The 18,321-nt window shown below is 36.9% G+C and overlaps 1 protein-coding gene across 8 annotated transcripts in view; it reads left to right on the top strand.

Moving 5' to 3' along the window:
* The window catches only part of TMEM135 (transmembrane protein 135), a 279,815-nt gene that overhangs the window by 138,938 nt on the left and 122,556 nt on the right, over window positions 1-18,321 (top strand). The gene's annotated exons all lie outside the window — the stretch shown is intronic.

Below are 18,321 nucleotides of genomic sequence, written 5' to 3' on the forward strand. Positions count from 1 at the left end.
AGCTCAATTATGATAGTCTAAGTTTAGACTTTTCTAAATGTTCCCACTTTTCTAAATTCTTAAAAGAAAAAAAATCGGAGTTCCCGTCTTGGTGCAGTGGAAACGAATCCGACTAGGAACCATGAGGTTGCGGGTTTGATCCCTGCCTTGCTCAGTGGGTTAAGGATCCGGCGTTGCCGTGAGCTGTGGTGTAGGTCGCAGACGCAGCTCAGATCTGACATTGCTGTGGCCCTGGCGTAGGCTGGAGCTGTACCTCCAATTTGACCCCTAGCCTGGAAACTTCCTTATGCCATGGGTGCGGCCCTAAAAAGACAAAAAAAAAAAAAAAAAAAAAAAAAAAAAAGACGAAAAGAAAAAGAAAAAATCTACTACCTGAAATAAATTTTATTACCAAATCATTACTGGCCTCATTCCACTCTCTCTGCTTTTTCTGTATCCACTCCCTTACTTATACATCCTTAGGTTGAGGTTGAATATGTCACATTTCCATGTTGCTTTTTCTATTCTACTAGCAAATACTTATGGATAAAATATAGTACTTTTCATTCTGGAATTAAGTTCTGTGTTATTTAATGTAATATTTTATAATTTAATACCCTAAACGTTTAATAGTGGAAATGAGTAAATTTATAAGGAGTTAGCTTAACTGAATTATTCTGATTATAAAATTTATCAGTGAATATATCTGCTTCTTAGGAGAAATGTACAGTCATTTGGAAATATAGACTCTTAAATATTTAGTTGTTTATTAGCAAGTTACTTTGGTATTAATTTGTGATATATATTTTATCTATGAAAAAGACTTAATTCATCTCTTTGTATTCTCAATGCAGTATGTGGTGGCATTTTGAGAGAAGAAACCATTCTCATTAATAACGTCTGACTTAAAGTCTAATATTTTGGAGTTGATGAAATATAATATTTTGTATATTAAAAAATACAGAGTGATATAGTAAGTCTTCAGTAAATGGTGGCTAATTTGTGTTAGGCCACAAATTAGTTTTATTTATTTGACTTTTGGGAAATGGAGAATGAGGACAAAACAAAACGAAGGTATTATTTGGTTTGTGTTTGTGCAAGTAGCTTAGATTTTTGGAGATAATAGGCTAAGTGCTATGGAAATAGATGGTATAATATGGTTCCCACTGTTAAAGGAGCTTACTCTCTGGTGGAGAAAACAGTGGTATCAGTAATTGGAAAAAAAGATTCTGAGAGAGAGTAGAAATGCTTAGTTAAGATTGAGTCTGCAATTAACTAGAGTCCAGATTCCACCTAGAATGTGCTAAATTTTAACATCTGGCCAATAATAGAGAATTAGTTTGGAAGCAGGAGATAAAACTAAAAAGGCTAACAATTTAATGGGCTATTTAAAACAGAAGCTGAAATCACCACATTTATAACACTAGAAAACTTACATGCTAAGGGAGGAGCTGGTTAGGAATTTACTGCCCTAGGTTATTTGAAAAATTGTTTTAGTCCATTACTGCAAAAATATCTGTTAAGCAGGGATTACTGAGTAGCCCTCTGACGGTGATACCAGGTAAGAGAATAAGGACTGGTATATTGAAATTAAAAAAACATCAGTCTTTGAGTAAATCTGTTATCTGGATTCTTATGACACTGAACTTCGCTTGTCTGTTGTCTGCCTTTTCCTGTGTTCCAGCTTTAACCCTGTATTTTGTCTTCCTGCATTTATGCTTGGATATTTTAAGAAACATTGAGACCATAAAACATGCTTCCTTTCTCTAAAAGTAAGAAGGTAGTTTTTGAAGGAGTTTGAAATTTATTTGATAAATCATGATGAATCATTGGAGGATTTAAACAAAGAAGTGACACATTATCTTTTTAAATCTTCATCACAGCTCTGCAAGGGGGAAATTATTATGTCCATTTTATAGATAAACTGAGTCTCAGAGAAATGAAACATTTTGACTGCAATGCCTGTTCAATCCACTATACAATATAATCTCCCTCAGGGTAATTCACTCACTTAGACTAGAGTTTTCTAATCATTCAATTATCCTATAGTTTGATAGCTGGAAAATAGCAGCAGGATAGCAGCTAAGACCTCTGAGATTATGTAATCAGCCATGTGTTTTAATGCATTCTGATTATTATTGTTATCTTTTCATATGTGTAGAGAAATATATGGCTTCAAATGAATAGAAAAAAGTGTTGATCCTTCACAATTCCGTTTTGTCACTGAATGCCTAATTGTGGTGATGTGTTCTTTGTACATCCTGTGTATGGGCCAGCTGGATTTTTGTATGTTGATTAAATTATATAAGCAAAAAAATCAGATAATTTGGGGGGATAGAGTTTTCTTTTAATGTGTTTATTTATTTGAGGCTGCTAACTTGTAAAATTACCACTATTAAAAATAGTTACTGAATGTACTTAGCTTAAAAATTGTACTTTGAATTTTTTTTGAGAAAGTATGATCCTATTTTCATCCTTCCAGGTATTTATGTTTAGGGTGAAACAAATACTTTGTTAAAAGATAAAGTTACTCTCTTAAATTGATTTGAAAACTTATGATCTGTTATTATATATAACTAGAAACCTAAGTAAGCCAGGAATTGATGTTTTTTCATTAGATTATTCTTAATTCAAAGCTTTAAAAGAGAACAAAGTTTAGCAATTCTTTACCATAGGGAGGTAGGATTTCAAGCTCCAGGTCTTAATTAAAGCCTTTACCTTCTGTGTATCAGCTGCCACTGCATATCCAGTGATTCACTGAGCATGTATAACAAAGAAACTAAATGACTTCCTATAGCCAGTGAGTTGATTTATCTATTGTAGCTCTATTAGTTTTAATTTTTTTTGTGAATTTCTAAAATACAAGCATATCTGTCTTCATTTTTTCAAAAAGTTTAACTTTTCATATCTGTGTCTTTATGTTAGAGAGATTCCTGAATGGAAGGAGAAATAAGTCTTGCTTGTTTGTGCAGTCAGAAGTATTTATTGAACACTTCAATGTTCCTAGCATTGTTTTAGGTGTCTGCGGTGTATCAGTGAGCAAAACAAACCAGTATCCCTTCCCTTTGGGGAACTTATATTCTAGCCCATTGGTGACTTATGTTCTAATGATGGAAGAAAAGAAAAACGTACAAAGCAACTAGGAAGCAATTAAATTTACAGAGCTTCAGAAGAAGATATAAGCAAGCATATGGTTTAAAAGTATAAGTAAATAATGAAGGAAGAAACAAGTCATTAGAATAGTTGGTAAGTTAGTTCAGAAGAGTTCTTAGAAGGCTCCTCTTAAACTGGGCCTTGCATAAATTTATGAGCATCATTGAAGAAGAGGGCAAAAGGATTGCCAAGCATGAGAAATGCTATTAAAAGGGAGATAGTTGACAGTTAGGGACAGATGTCTTAATGCGGAGTCTGAAAGGAAAGGGGAGGAGGCTGTGGTGTTGAAGGGGAGTAACATTTGTTGAGTGTCTTTTCCAGGCCCTTTATAATTATTCAGCTCATTTATACATCAAAACAGCTGTCCATTTTAGATCCTTTTATCATTGTTCTTTCCAAAGGAGATATTTGAAGTTCAGGAAGGAATAATTATTTCTTTTAAATTACATTTCCCTGAGAATTTGCTGTATGAATACTTATGATATTGATTAAGCTTGTGGTATAATTAAGAATGAATATTTGTTCTTCCTCCCAAGTGGAGTAGGCAGCATTGTGTGGTGGAAAGAGGACCTGCCTGCGGTAGAGCTGGGTTCTGTCCCTGAAATTACTGTATCTGTGATCTTGGACAGTTCACTTACCATCTCACAACTTCAAATTCATATTTTAGAAAATGAGCTGATTAGATGATCTTTAAGGTCCTATTCAGCTTTAACATTTTCTGTTTTTAGGCAGCTTTGTAAGCCTTTCTTTTTTTTGCTTTTCTTCTTTCTTTTTCTTGTTCTTTTTTTTTTTTCTTAGTTGTTCTCAACCTTGACTGTGTATGAGAATTGCCCACAGAGCCCTATAAAAACATAGATGCGTGGGCTCCACCCATGTAGACTTTGCCCATTAGGTCTAACCTAGGTCTTCAGTATCTACATTTATTAAAACATCCACTGACTGTAAGGCTTAGCTACTGTCGTAAACTACTGTTTTAATTAAGTTTTTTTCAGTCTTATGTGTTATGAGAACTCAAGGAATGTACAGTTTGAGTCAGACAAAACAGATAAAGAAATAGCAAAGACAGGAGTTCCCGTCATGGCGCAGTGGTAGACGAATCCTACTGGGAACCATGAGGTTGCGGGTTCGATCCCTGCCCTTGCTTAGTGGGTTAAGGCTCTGGCATTGCCGTGAGCTGTGGTGTAGGTTGCAGACGCGGCTTGGATCCCGCGTTGCTGTGGCTGTGGTGCAGGCTGGCAGCTGCAGCTCTGATTAGACCCCTAGCCTGGGAAACTCCATATGCCGTGGGAGCGGCCCAAGAAATGGCAAAAAAAAAAAAAAAAAAAAAAAAATAGCAAAGACATTTGAGGTGTATTTGGAGTTTTTTGTGTGTATACAGTAGAATGTAGTAGCATGGTTTGTTGCTCTTTTGGAAAGATGGATCTGGGATTTGACCCAGTATTTACTTTTGTTTTATGTTACTGTGTAGTATTAGGTATTCTGCATGTTTTAATGGAATGAAACCTTTTTTTGCCTTTCTGGAGCATGCTTTTAAAATAAATAATATAGAATATTTAGTTTTAGTGTGATTGTTGCAGTGAGGGTAGAAGCTCTTTGTTATGGATTTCTGTTTCTTCAGGTTTAGCACTTGCCTCGTGCATAATAGGAGGTCTCAGTCTATGTCTGATCAACAAGTAATAGATTTCTTTAGAAAGAACATGTGTGACAAATATTTTGATTTAATCAATTCTCAGTTTAAGATAGATATAATCACAAATATCTCCATAGATTTCAGAATTTTCTTTCATTTTTTGGATGCAAATTCTTTTTTTTTCCTTTTTTTTTCTTTCTTTGTCTTTTAGGGCTGCACTGGAGGCATATAGAGGTTCCCAGGTTGAATCGGAGCTGTAGCCGATGGCAGACTCCAGAGCTACAGCAATTTGGGATCAGAGCCGCATCTGCGACCTACACCACAGCTCACAGCAACGCCAGATCCTTAACCCACTGAGTGAGGCCAGAGATTGAACCTGTATCCTCATGGATGCTAGTTAGGTTTGTTAACCACTGAGCCACAATGGGAACTCCTGCAAATTCTTTATATAAGGAAACCTAGAAGTAAACTTTTTGTTTTATTTTTAAAATTGTATCTATTTTTTCTTAATTAAGTGTTTTTTTTAAAAGTCTGTTTCTCCTTTAATACCACCTCAGGAAATACGTCTTTAATGACAAAAGTGTTAGTATTTCAAATAGCCAAGTCACTGAGGCCTAGTGCCTACTAGAATGCCAGTAACTTGGGGCTTGTAAAATCGAATCAAATGAGCAAACACTCATTGAGAGCATCTTAAAGACAGATGTGACACGTGGCACTGCTATCTAGTGTCCCCTCCCCTCCCTTTCTTCCCTAAATATTAATTGAGTGCCATGCACTATGGTATCTGCTAGGTTTTAACTATAAATAAAGCTAATATGGTTTCAGCTCTCTGGAAGATTTATGGTGCAGGGGCTGAGTCCATAACCTGCCACTTAGGACCTTGCCATGCAGTGCCTTCTTCTTTAAATAGGAATACAAGCATCTACTTCATGCATTACTTTGTGAGAAACAGATTTATAAAGCTATTAGGCTTTATAAATTCTAATAGGCATAAGCCTATTATTAGAATTTAGCCTAGATCCAATTATGACTATTTTTATTTGATTAAATATGATGAAGTATTTTCTATATGAGAGTAAGTATATGGAGATCTCTGGATTGTGGTTATTTATAACAGTGTGTGAACTAACAGTTGGTAATGAAAGACAGATATTTTGGGTCTGTAGCTATGTTAATAGCAGTGCTACTGGTTAAATTATCATTTCCTTCCTATAAGACAGGATATTTGGGTCAACATATATTACCAGTGCCCTCTGCTGTCTAGTTGCCAATAGCTCAAAAACATACAGAATATGTTTAGTTACAGACTTTTACTACTCAAATTCTCTTAATCATGATTTTGTTTTAATACATAGAATAAATATAGCAGGGGGAAGGGCAATAGTAGAAAAAGTGATATATACAAACAGACATAAAAATCTTATTAGAGGAGTTTCCATTGTGGCGCAGCGGAAACAAATCCAAGCAGGAACTATGAGGTTGCGGGTTCGATCCCTGGTCGCTCATGGGTTAAAGATCTGACATTGCCGTGAGCTGTGGTAGGTCGAAGACGCAGATAGGTCAGCAGCTGTAGCTCTGATTCGACCCCTAGCCTGAGAGCCTCCATATGCCGCAGGTGTGGCCCTTAAAAAAAAGAAAAAAGAAAAAAAAGAAAATCCTATTAGAGAAGCAGAGTAAAGTCATTACACGGTAAAAACTAGTTCTTCAGATAATTGCAAATCTTAGTTGGGCAAAAGTTTCAATGAGACTGACTAGACACTGACCTCCCAGAAATACAGACTAAGACCCAGCTGATGTTGCTACTTTATACATGTCTATTGCCATTGAAATATACTCTTTGTTAACTTGATTAGCTTTTTCTGATATCTGCATATCATCTAACGGAAAAAAAAACAACCAGGAATTCTGACTACTTTAAAATGCTCACAAATAAAATTTTGAAGTTTATGTTTTTTTTCTTCTAGGAGTGATTTCCTAATTGTAAGCATATTAATAAGCTGTATAAGTGCAGTTGGCCCACCGTATCCATGGGTTGCATATGCACAGACAGCAGACTGACTGTAGTAGACGACTTTATATGAGAAACTTGGGCATGCGTGGATTTTGGTATCCCCTGAGGTTCTAGAACCAATCCCTGGGGATATTGAGGGACAATTGTAATTTAGTAGAATTTAGCCTGGAAAAGTGATTGTGATGTTTTTCCTTTCAAGCAGAGGGTTGAATATAGCTTTAAAAAATATATATGGGAGTTCCCGTCGTGGCGCAGTGGTTAACGAATCCGACTAGGAACCATGAGGTTGCGGGTTCAATCCCTGCCCTTGCTCAGTGGGTTATCGATCCGGCGTTGCCGTGAGCTGTGGTGTAGGTTGCAGACACGGCTCGGATCCCGCGTTGCTGTGGCTCTGGCGTAGGCCGGTGGCTACAGCTCCGATTCAACCCCTAGCCTGGGAACCTCCATATGCCGCAGGAGCGGCCCTAGAAATAGCAACAATAACAACAACAACAACAACAAAGACAAAAAAAAAAAAAAAAAAGGAAAAAAAATATATATGGAGAAAATGGATAACGTTCTGAGAAGGAGAGAAGAAATAAGCATGGAAAAGGATCTAGAGAGAAGAGTTAAGGCTGAGGGAGTATTTTATAATAAGCACAGTATATAAAAAGAAGTTCCAAACCTATCTCTGATGAGGTTTGGAAGAAATGAAAAATGAGTTTTGATTGCAGAACAGAAAGTTTGAGATAACTGGAGCCATTGGTCATTATTTCAAGGTGACAAAACATTAAAAGAGACTTCAAAGAGGTACTGGCCTGCTATCTTGCTCATTTTTAAAAAGTTGCATTTCTTAATAGCCATCAATCTGCATGGTATAGATACTGAACTGCCAGAGGCAGAAGACTGGTCTAAGTAACATCGTCATATTTTTTTCATTTTTCCAATTCCATGAACCAAAATGACACGTTACATTATGGCAGGTGCTTAGAAAATGTAGAATCCATGTTAGAATTGCGTTGTAAAACATTGAGCTTCAGAATTTTTATTTTATTCTTGCTCGAATATTTTATCTTTATCACTAAAGCCACTTTAAATGGTTCTTCATATTATGTGAACAAACAGTTTGTTTATAAAATTCTTTTGCAAAGAAGGCCAAAGGCCAAGTTAGGTTTTAAAAATATCAGATCACAGTGTTTAAGCTTGGCGGCCTTGTCTGTACCAGCTCTGTAAGCGCCTTTCTATGCTGAGATAATTATCGTTCAGAATGCCCTTATTTTCTTCATAATAGTAACTCTGCTTTTGATTTAAATACAAAAATAAATGTGCCATAATTTTGTCCTTAAACAAAACAAACAATATCTGGTCAATATCTAGCTAACTATGGAACACTTAGGTTTTATTTTTCAAAAATTGGAAAGTTCTTAAGATAACATCGGTTTGTTTTGATACCAATAGGAAGAGCTTTAGGCCAGGAAAGCAATTATTTCCACATGGGTAAGGCCATTCCCAACTACTTCCCGCTCACCAGTTGCCCACTGAACTTATCTTTCCTACTTTGGCTTTATAGCTAAATGTGGTTGAATGCATTAGAAAATGTAGGCTCTCTTTAAAAATATCAAGTTTTTAGATATGCAGAAAACGTTTCTTTGTACAAAGCATACCAAAGGAATTTTGTGTATAGTGTTGGGGTGAGTTCAGCAGCAAGTAATTTAAATGTTTTGAATTCTAAAGAAATTTAATTTCTTACACATATGTGTGTCCAAATATAATTTTTACCATTTGACTGTACATCTTTTTTCTTTCTTTGATGACTCTTGGCTAAGTTCTCAACAGATGAGTTTGCTACATAGAGAGAAGTAATGTTTGTGGTGGTTCAGGAGAGCTGTGGCAGATCAGGAAAGATTTGTGTTTAATGATGTTTTTGGTCTTTCTGGTGCTCAGTCCTGATCCTAAAACTTTGAATCACTTAATTAGCATAGCAGATATTCCTATCACTTAGAAAATCCCAAGGATATTTGAGGCTGTATAGCAGAAATGGGACAAAGTCCAGATTTTATTTTTTTATCATAGCATAATATATTTTAGATTTGCTTTTTCTGAAAATTTCATATACATGGAATTATATAATATATGCTCCTTTGTGTATAACTTCTTAGCATATTTTTGAGATTCATCTCTGTCATTTTTTCCTTTTTATGACTGAATAGTATTCTATTGTATAGATTGTATTTATTTACCTCTTAACCAGTTAATGAACATATGGATTGTTTCTAGTTTTTCACTATTATGACTAATACTTCTGTGAGCATTTGCAAAGAAGTCTTTGTGTTGACCTATGTTTTAATGTCTCTTGGGTTGATACCTAGGAGTGGAACTGCTAGGTCATATAAGTAACTTTATAAGAAAAAGTGGCTGTACCATTTTACATCTCCAGTGGCAATGGACAGGAGGTCTAGTTTGTCTACATCTTTGCCAGCATTTGGTATTATCAGTTGTTTTGATTATAGTCATTCTAAAAAGATATAGCAGTATCACATTGTGGTTGTCATTTGCTTTTCCCTAGTGACTAATGTTGTTGGGTATCTTTTCATGTGCTTATTAGTCATTTGATGAAATGTCTATTAAACTGTTTTGCCCAGTTTTTTGTTTGTTTCTCATTATTGAGTTGTAGGAAGTGACATTTTAAAGAATTGCGAATACAAATCTCTCCTTACATATATGATCTGAAGGTATTTTTTTCCTAGTCCGTGGCCTATTTTCTAAGTAGTATTCTTTGAAAAATTGTAAATTTTGATGATATTCGTTTGTTTTCTTTCTCCCCCTTTCTTCCCCTTTCTTCCTTTCCTTTCTTCCTTCCTTCCTTCTCCTTTCTTTTCTCTTTCTCTTTCTTTCCTTTCCTTTCCTTTCTTTTCTATCTTTCTTTCTTTGTATTATGTCCAAGAAATCTTTTCTAACCTAACGCAGGGTCACAAAGATTTTCTCCATGTTTTCTTCTAAAATTTTATAATTTTCAGTTTTACATTTAGGTCTGTGATCCACTTGAGTTGGGCATTTGCATACAGTGTGAGGCAAAGGTTCATCTATTTATTTTGTATATGGATATCCAATTGTCCCAGGAGCATTTGTTGAAAAAACTCTTTTTTGCCGATTGAACTACTTTGATACATTTGTCACAGGTCAATTAACTATAAATGTTAGGGTTTTGTTTCTGGAAATTTTGTGGTGCTGGTTCTGCTGAATAAGATGGAGGAAGTTCAGGCTGTCTCTCCCACTGATCAACAAAAAATGCTGACGTGAATACATAAAGCAACCATCTGAGATCTCTAAAAAGTAATCACAGGAGGTTTAGGGAAGGAGGTCAAAACTGGACGTGTGATTGATAGCAGTGGGCTTCCTTTTCCCTCCCACCCACCGTCATTTATCTTCTGGCTTGGTCTATAGGGAATCCTCTATTCTTGTTCCCCACAGTGGGTCCAGGCAGAAAAAGCTCTAAGAGAATCCCCTTCTTCCTCTGTGTATGGCCAGAGAATTGCAAAGGGAGGGCCCCTGCATAAAGGAGACTGCAGAAAATCACCATCTTCTTTTGCTGTATTTTGGTTTTATTCTTCTGGTGGGAGAGCGGACGGGCCCTAGTCATGAGGCAGTCCTCCAGCTGTGGCGGTACTCGTGGCAGTGGCATTCTGAAGCCCTTTAAAACTCTGAAAGAGAACTTTCCTCTTTGACCAGAGAAACTGGAAAAAGGAGCCCCTGTACCAAAGAGTGTAGAGAGAATATTTATTGTTTTTTGCTTTCTTCTTTTTGCTGCCACTTCACTCCTGAGACAGATGTAATTGTAGGAAATATGCAACCTAATGGGGAACCAGAAAACCCATTGTAGGCAGAAGATTGAGAAAAGGGATGTGGGAAACAGACTGTGGGGAAGAACATAGAAGGGCAGGAGATGAAAGGGCAGGAGAGAAAGAAATGACCTAAATCTGTGTCTGAAGCCTGAAATTCACTCTGAGCATCTGGGGAACTTAGTTGAGGAAAAATAAAGGCTTTGAGAGCTGAACTATAGCATAAACCGCTGCCCTTGGGTAGCACATGTGGGGAGAGATGGAAGAGCCCTGAAAAGTCTTGCAAAACTGAAGATGATACTGAAATCACAGCCCACAGAGAGTGGGTTGGGATTTGTGGTTAGAACCTAACAGGGTTGATTGCCTACAACAACGACAAAAACAACAACAAATCAATTCTGCAGAGGACCAAGAGTCTTTCACATGACTAAGAGTGAAATAATACAAATCTCTAGGATGTAATTCAAAAGTAGTTAACAGGAGTTCCTATCGTGGTGCAGTGATTAACGAATCCGACTAGGAACCATGAGGTTGCGGGTTTGATCCCTGCCCTTGCTCAGTGGGTTGACCATCTGGCGTTGCCATGAGCTGTGGTGTAGGTCGCAGACGTGGCTCGGATCCTGCGTTGTTGTGGCTCTTGTGTAGGCTGGCAGCTACAGCTCCGATTAGACCCCTAGCCTGGGAACCTCCATATGCCACGGGAGCTGCCCAAGAAATGGCAAAAAGACAAAACAAACAAACAAACAAACAAAAACAAACCAAAAAACCCCCCAAAAGTAGTTAACATTGGAGTTCCTGCCATGGCTCAGCAGAAATGAATCTGACTTGTATCCATGAGTTTCAGGTTCAATCCTTGCCCTCGCTCAGTGGATTAAGGATCTGGCATTACCCTGAGCTGTGGTGTAAGTTACAGACACGGCTCAGATCTGGTGTTGCTGTGGCTGTGGCATAGGCCAGTGGCTGTTGTTCCATTTCAGCCCCCAGCCTGGGAATCTCCATGTGCCATGGGTACGGGCCTAATTAGACAAAAAAAAAAAAAAAAAGTATTTAACATACTGAGGACTAGGAAATCATAACCAAGTGTAGGAAAAACAGCAATCAACAGGCACCAACTCTATGATGACCTTGATGTTGAAATTACAATAAAAAGTTCTCATTGTAGCTATTATAATATGTAAACACTTTCACACCCACAACATGCAGAAATTCCCAGGCCAGGTATTGAACCTGCGCCACAACTATAATCAGAGGCAAAGTGGTGACAATGCCAGATCTTTAACCCACTGAACCATGAGGAAACTCCCCTGTAAATACTTTTGAAATGAATAGAAAGATTGAAGTTCTCAGCCAAGAAAAAGAAACCATAAAAAGGACCAAATTGAAATTTGGGAACAGAAAATTAAAATAACTGCAATATTAATATTAAATGTTAAAAAGGAAGTAAAAATTCATTAGATGATTTCAACAGCAGAGTGATAATTATCTTCACTTGGAAAGATGTGAAAAAAAGTGAAGTTGAAAGAAAAGTGAAGTTGAAGGAAGCATGATAGTAGTTGTACAATCTGAACAATAAGGAGAGAAAGACTAGAGGAAATGAACAGAGATTAAGGATCTGAAGGACAATAGCAAAGGTCTAACATTTGTGTCTTAAGTGTCCTAGAGGAGAAGACAAAGAGATTTGTGCAGAAAAAAAATTTGAAGAAATAATGGCTGATAACTCCCAAGTTCGATGGAAGACATACATTTACATATTCATAAAGCTCAGTGAACCCCTAAAGGCTAAATATGGTATGATTCCATTTATATGACATTCTCAAAAAGCCAAAACTATAGGGGATGAGGAACAGATTAGTGGTTGCCAGAGACTGAAAGTGGAGGAGGGGTTGATTACAAAAGGACAAAACAAAGGAATATTTTTGTTATGATACCGGTTGGTAGGTACACAGCTCTGTGCATTTTTCAAAACCCATTATACTATAATTTTTTTTTTTCTTTTGGTCTTTTTCTGGAGCCGCACTTGTGGCATATGGAGGATCCCAGGCTAGGAATCCAATCAGAGCTGTAGCTGCCGGCCTACACCACAGCCACAGCAACGCAGGATCCAAGTTGCGTCTGCAACCTACACCACTGCTCATGGCAATGCTGGATCCTTAACCCACTGAGCAAAGCCACGGATCGAACCCACAACCTCATGTTTCCTAGTTGGATTCATTAACCACTGAGCCATGATGGGAACTCCAATTTTATCATATATAAATTAAAAGATTAAAAAACGAATGGTTAAAACAACAAAACGTGTATTGGAAAACAGTAACATTACTGTTGAAGAATAAGAAGCATAGTTAAGGAGGCTAGTTCAACAAATTATTATTTTTTCTCCTTTGGCTTCTTTGAGGATTTTTTTCCTTTGATTTTCTTTAGCTTGAAAATGATATGCCTAGGAATAGTGATTTTTTTTTTTTTTTTTTTTTGGCATTCATCTGGCCTAGTTTTCTCTGAGTTTGCTGAGTCTGTTATTTGGTGTTTGACATTAATTTTGGGAAATTCTCATTGTTGCAAATATTTCCTCTGTTCCTTTCTTTCTTCTCCTTCTAGTATCCCCATTACATGTTTGTTAGCCTTTCCTAGTTGTCCACAGTCCTTGGATATTCTGTTCTGCTCTTTTTTCAAAGAGAGCTTTTCAGTTTTGAAGGTTTGTCCTGATATATCTTCAAGCTCAGAGATCCTTTCCTCAGCTGTGTCCTATCTACTAGTAAGCCTATCAAAGGCATTCTTCATTTCTGTTACATTGTGGGAGGTGCTTTTTTTTTTTTTTTTTTTTTTTTTTAATCTCTAGCATTTTTTTGAGGGAGGTTCTTTCTTAGGATTTCCATCTCTACTTATATTGCCATCTGTTTTTACATGCTGTCTACTTTGTCCACTAGAACTAATAGCATATTAATCATAACTGTTTGAAACTCCTGGTTTGATAATTCCAACATCTATCTATGCTGTGTATGGTTCTGATGCTTACTTTGTCTCTTCAAACTGTGCTTTTTTGCCTTTTGGTACATTTTTAAGTTTTTTTCTTGATAGTTGGACGTAGTGTACTGGGTAAAAGAAACTGCTGTAAATAGGACTTTAGTACTGTGGTAGTGAGGTGTGGGGCGGGGGAAGGGAAGCAGTCTATAGTCCTATCATTTGGTCTTAGTCTTTAGTGAACCTGGGCCTCAGGACTGTGAACTTTGCAGGTTTTTTTCAGTTTTCTTCACCCCCTTAGGTGGGATAGGATGACTAAAGTGGGCTGGAGTTGGGTTATTCCAGGCCAATTAGGCCCTTAGTATCCCAGCAGGTTAGGATGTGGTTAATGAATTTTCCCTGAGGGCAGGTCTTGTTAAGAGCAGAGTGCTCTGGCTTATTTCAAAATGGTTCCTTTCCTCCCCTCCTCCTGCTTGGAAGCACAAGGGGTTTTTCCTCTGATGTTTACTGTGGAACCTATTTATGCTCTTGGAGGTAAAACTAATGAAAATGTGAGGGTCCCCTTATGACTGGTACTCCTGGGGTTCTTAACTCTCAGACTTGTCCACACTGAGCATCCTGCAAGTCAGTCAGTTACAGTTGAGGTTTTTCTACTCTGGCACTGGTTCCCATGGTTTTGACTCATGAGTCTCTGCTGAGGTAAGTTGTGACTGAGTGTATTCCCTAGTCTCTTTCTCCAGCCTTGGGGGCAGTGGTTTGCCTTGGGTCCTCACCTCTCTTGGGTCCAAGAAGAGTTGTTTTTCAGTTTGTTCAGCTTTTTAATTGTTAGGTTAGAGTGGCGAATTAAGTCCCCCAGATTCTTTTAAGAGAATTGAATTCTTGCAGTCAATATTTTTATATAATGTTGAAGTATTCAGTTCCTTTTAACTAAGTTGCTAATTTTTATTTTAAAGAGACGATTAGTAACATGGAATGTCTTTGAAATGAGAGTAATAATCCTTATTATCCTTAGCAAAGCACAAGAAAGAAGTTGAAAAGCATTTACCAAAAATGAATATCCAGAACAGAATTTTGAATGTGATGATATTTAATGGTATTATAATGAAGTCTTTGTTCTTTCCACATAAGCTTTGTAAGTTTACATGTCAATGTAAAATACTTATGTTTTGTATTTTCTATCAGTGGTAGGTATATTTAGTGTTCATTTTGTGATGTGTGCTCTTTCTTTTTTCTTTTTTAATTCTGTATTCAAGTTAGGAAGAGGAATTAAACCAAAGTGCTTTCTTATATGTGTGTTTTAAGTTACGGTTTCTTGTTCGTTGCTCAGACTTGTGATACTGGGTAGAGGTTGAACTCAATGAAACTGAAAACCAGGTGAATTAGGTGGAGAACTACAGACTCACATAAGATTCCCAGTTAGTGACCTTTTAGCTCCAGGTCTTTTAGCTCCGACAGCTGTCTTAAAGCACTGTTTATCTTGCTTTTGGATAGTATTGGTCCTGCTGTCTTTAGTTTTGGTTTGCATGGATTTGTGAAAAGACTATTTTGGCAGTTAAGAGTTCGTGGGTTTTTTTTGTGTTTTTTTTTGTTGTTGTTGTTTTTTAACCATTGCATTATATTTTCACCTAAATGGTAATAGAAGAAAACACTTGAAAAGAAAGTCAAGTTATATACAGGTATACAGTCTTTTCTATAGTTCTCTTAAACATGGTTTATTACTAAAGCACAAATGTAAACTAACATTTGATTTTTTGTTTTCTTGGCCACATCTACAACCTGTGAAAATTCCCGGGCCTGGGATTGAACCCTAGCTGCAGTGACAGTGGTAAATCCTTAATCACTAGGCCACCAGGGAACTTCTTAAATTAACATTTTAAATAAAGCATATTTACCAAATGTGGTAAGACCAGTTGCTCCCAAAGAATTATGGTAAAACCATATTAAGGTTATATTCCTTTTTCTGGTGCTACTTGGACTGTGCAACAGTATGGGGAAGGAAACACCTGGTTTTTGCAGCCTAGGACTGCCCTTTCTGTCACTACCACTGCCAAAGAAATGAAAAGTTAAGATGTTTCCTTACCTCGCAGAATGCTACAAAGCAGATGGTAGTAGCTAGCCGTACCATGCCAAAAGGTAATGAAAGATTCAAAAGCAGGAAACCGTTGTTGCAAACAAACTCTGTGCCCTTTCCCATTACTTTCACTTTACTTACTCGGAACCTACTCATTCCTCAGGAGAGACCCATCTCAATTGTTACCTCCTCTGTGAAGCAGGCTTCGCTGTCCTCAGCTGGAAGTCATTTTTCCTTTTTCTGCAGTATCACAGCACATACTCTCTAAAAGCCTTAGTATTTCCTGCATTTACATTTGTTATTTAGTTATTTGCCTTATGTTTCCTGCTAGATTTTACGTTTTCTTTAAGGACAGTTTTTGCTTTGCATTCTGGGTAACACTTGGTACATAATTCCAATTTATGTTCAATGAGTTAATGAAGACAGATCGACAAACTGAGAAAACTAAAAACGAAAGTCCTCTCTTGTATTTATGTTTGTTTAAGTTTCAGCTTCTCGTTAACTGCTTGGAGTTGTGATATTAGGTGGAGGGCTGTTCAATATAGTCTGTAATAATCACATATTCCTGTTATAATATAATGATTAAAATGGTAGCACCAGAGTACCCCTTGTGGCGCAGCAGAAGCAAATCCAACTAGGAACCATGAGATTGCGGGTTCGATCTCTGGCCTTGCTTAGTGGGTTAAGGATCTGGCATTGCCATGAGCTGTGATGTAGGCTGCAGATGCGGCTCGGATCTGGTGTTGCTGTGGCTCTGGCGTACGCTGGCAGCAATAGCTCTGATTAGAATCCCCCAGCCTGGGAACCACCATATGCCACCGGTGCGGCCCTAAAAGGACAAAGACAAAAAAAAAAAAAAAAAAAAAAAGGCACCATAATCAGGGTATTGTGAGTTGTATGTGATGAGAAATATTGCTTGAGGTCAGGAATTTGAATCTCCTTAAATCTTTACTACCTAGGGCTATGGAACATAAATTTCTACTTGCTTTTCTATTTTTGCTGTTTAATTATTTAAACAACTGACATTAATATTAATGTGGTGGGAATGCCCAAAGATACTTTGCATCACTTACTATCTGTTGATTATATTACATAAAGAAGATTAGACTTGCTTTAGGGAATATTTTTTTCTTTAGAAAATTATAATTTTAGATTGGTTCTAGACACAGGGAATGTAATGATAAATGACATAGCCCCTGCTTTCACGGATCTCACTTTTTAAAGTATTGATTCATTTGGGTTTCTTTTCTTTTTATACTCTAGTATACTTAGTGTTAAAAACTATAAATGTGGTTTTTTTGTTAAATAGTTTACTTTTGTATGGAATATAAGTAAAATTAATATTTGGTTTTACTGTGGTATTTGATGGAATTTTTATCTATCACATATACATAATCCACTGGAGTTTAATTGCTTTTAGTCTAATCGAACATAGTTCTATAGAGTTGAGGTTAAGGAAGGGCAAGGGAAAAAAAAAAAAACCTGTTGTTTGAAGCTAAAAGCTCTGTTGTGTCTGAATTGTAGCTGTCTAAATGACTGATGTTTCTTTTCACTTGGCATGGTTAAGTCATCATTAAAATTTATTTCCTCTATAATCTGTAGTAAAGTTAAAGGCAAGAAAAACTTAGCTCTTAACGGTTTTTAATTCCAGAGCACTTTTTAAAAGGGCATTACAGTTAAATCATCTGATAAGAGTAAGCTGTTGTACAGATATATCTTTTAGGATTACTGAAATGTATGCAGTGACACTGAAACTTGCAAATCACCTATTTTCTGTATGTTACTTTTTTTTTTTAGGGCCACACCTGTGGCATATGGAGGTTCCTAGGCTAGGGGTCGAATCGGAGCTACAGCTGCCAGCCTACACCACAGTCACAACAACGCAGGATCCAAGCCGCATCTGCAACCTACACCATAGCTCACGGCAATGCCAGACCCTTAACCCACAGAGCAAGGCCAGGGATCGAACCCACAACCTCATGGTTCCTAGTTGGATTTGTTTCCGCTGCACCACAGTGGGAACTCCCTGTATGCTCTTTGTGTATTAATAAATATATACTGACTACCAATATCTTTCATCCATATCCCTACCCACTTTTCTGTTACCACGCCTTAATAATTTTAAAGAGGATTTTAGACATCGTATTATTCAGTTGGTAAATACTTTAGTGTGTATCATTAAAAAGATAGAGGTTCTCCCTTTAAAATATAGAGTATCATTTACCTCAGTTAAATTTTTTTTCTTATTTACACCGTAGATTTAATCAGTGTTCATATTTCCCCATCATCTTTCTCTTGTTTGTTAAAATGAACATGCAATAACATTTCCATTGGTTGATAAATCTTAAATATGTTTTAATTGGTTGGTTTCCCCTCCATCCATCTCTCTTAGTTCCCTAGAAACCAGCTCCAAAAACGAGTAATGAGATTTTAAAAATTACTGTAAAGTCATAGACTTATTTTGAAACACATAAATATGTTATATAGTTATCCTTCTTGATGGTCAGATGGTCCCTTCTTTAGCCAGTGGAAGCTTTTACTAGTTGCCTCCCAAATCCTCTTGATATAACCCTCATCTCTTACCCTGTAAGGTAAGATGATCCTCTGGTACATTTGCTGGCCCCAGCTGGAATCATCCATTTTTCCTAGGAGCCATGGCTAATTTACCGGATTTTAACATACAAAAGTTTCTATCTTAAAA

This window comes from Sus scrofa, chromosome 9, assembly GCF_000003025.6.
Source record: "Sus scrofa isolate TJ Tabasco breed Duroc chromosome 9, Sscrofa11.1, whole genome shotgun sequence".
In the NCBI taxonomy this organism is placed as follows: Eukaryota; Metazoa; Chordata; class Mammalia; order Artiodactyla; family Suidae; genus Sus; species Sus scrofa.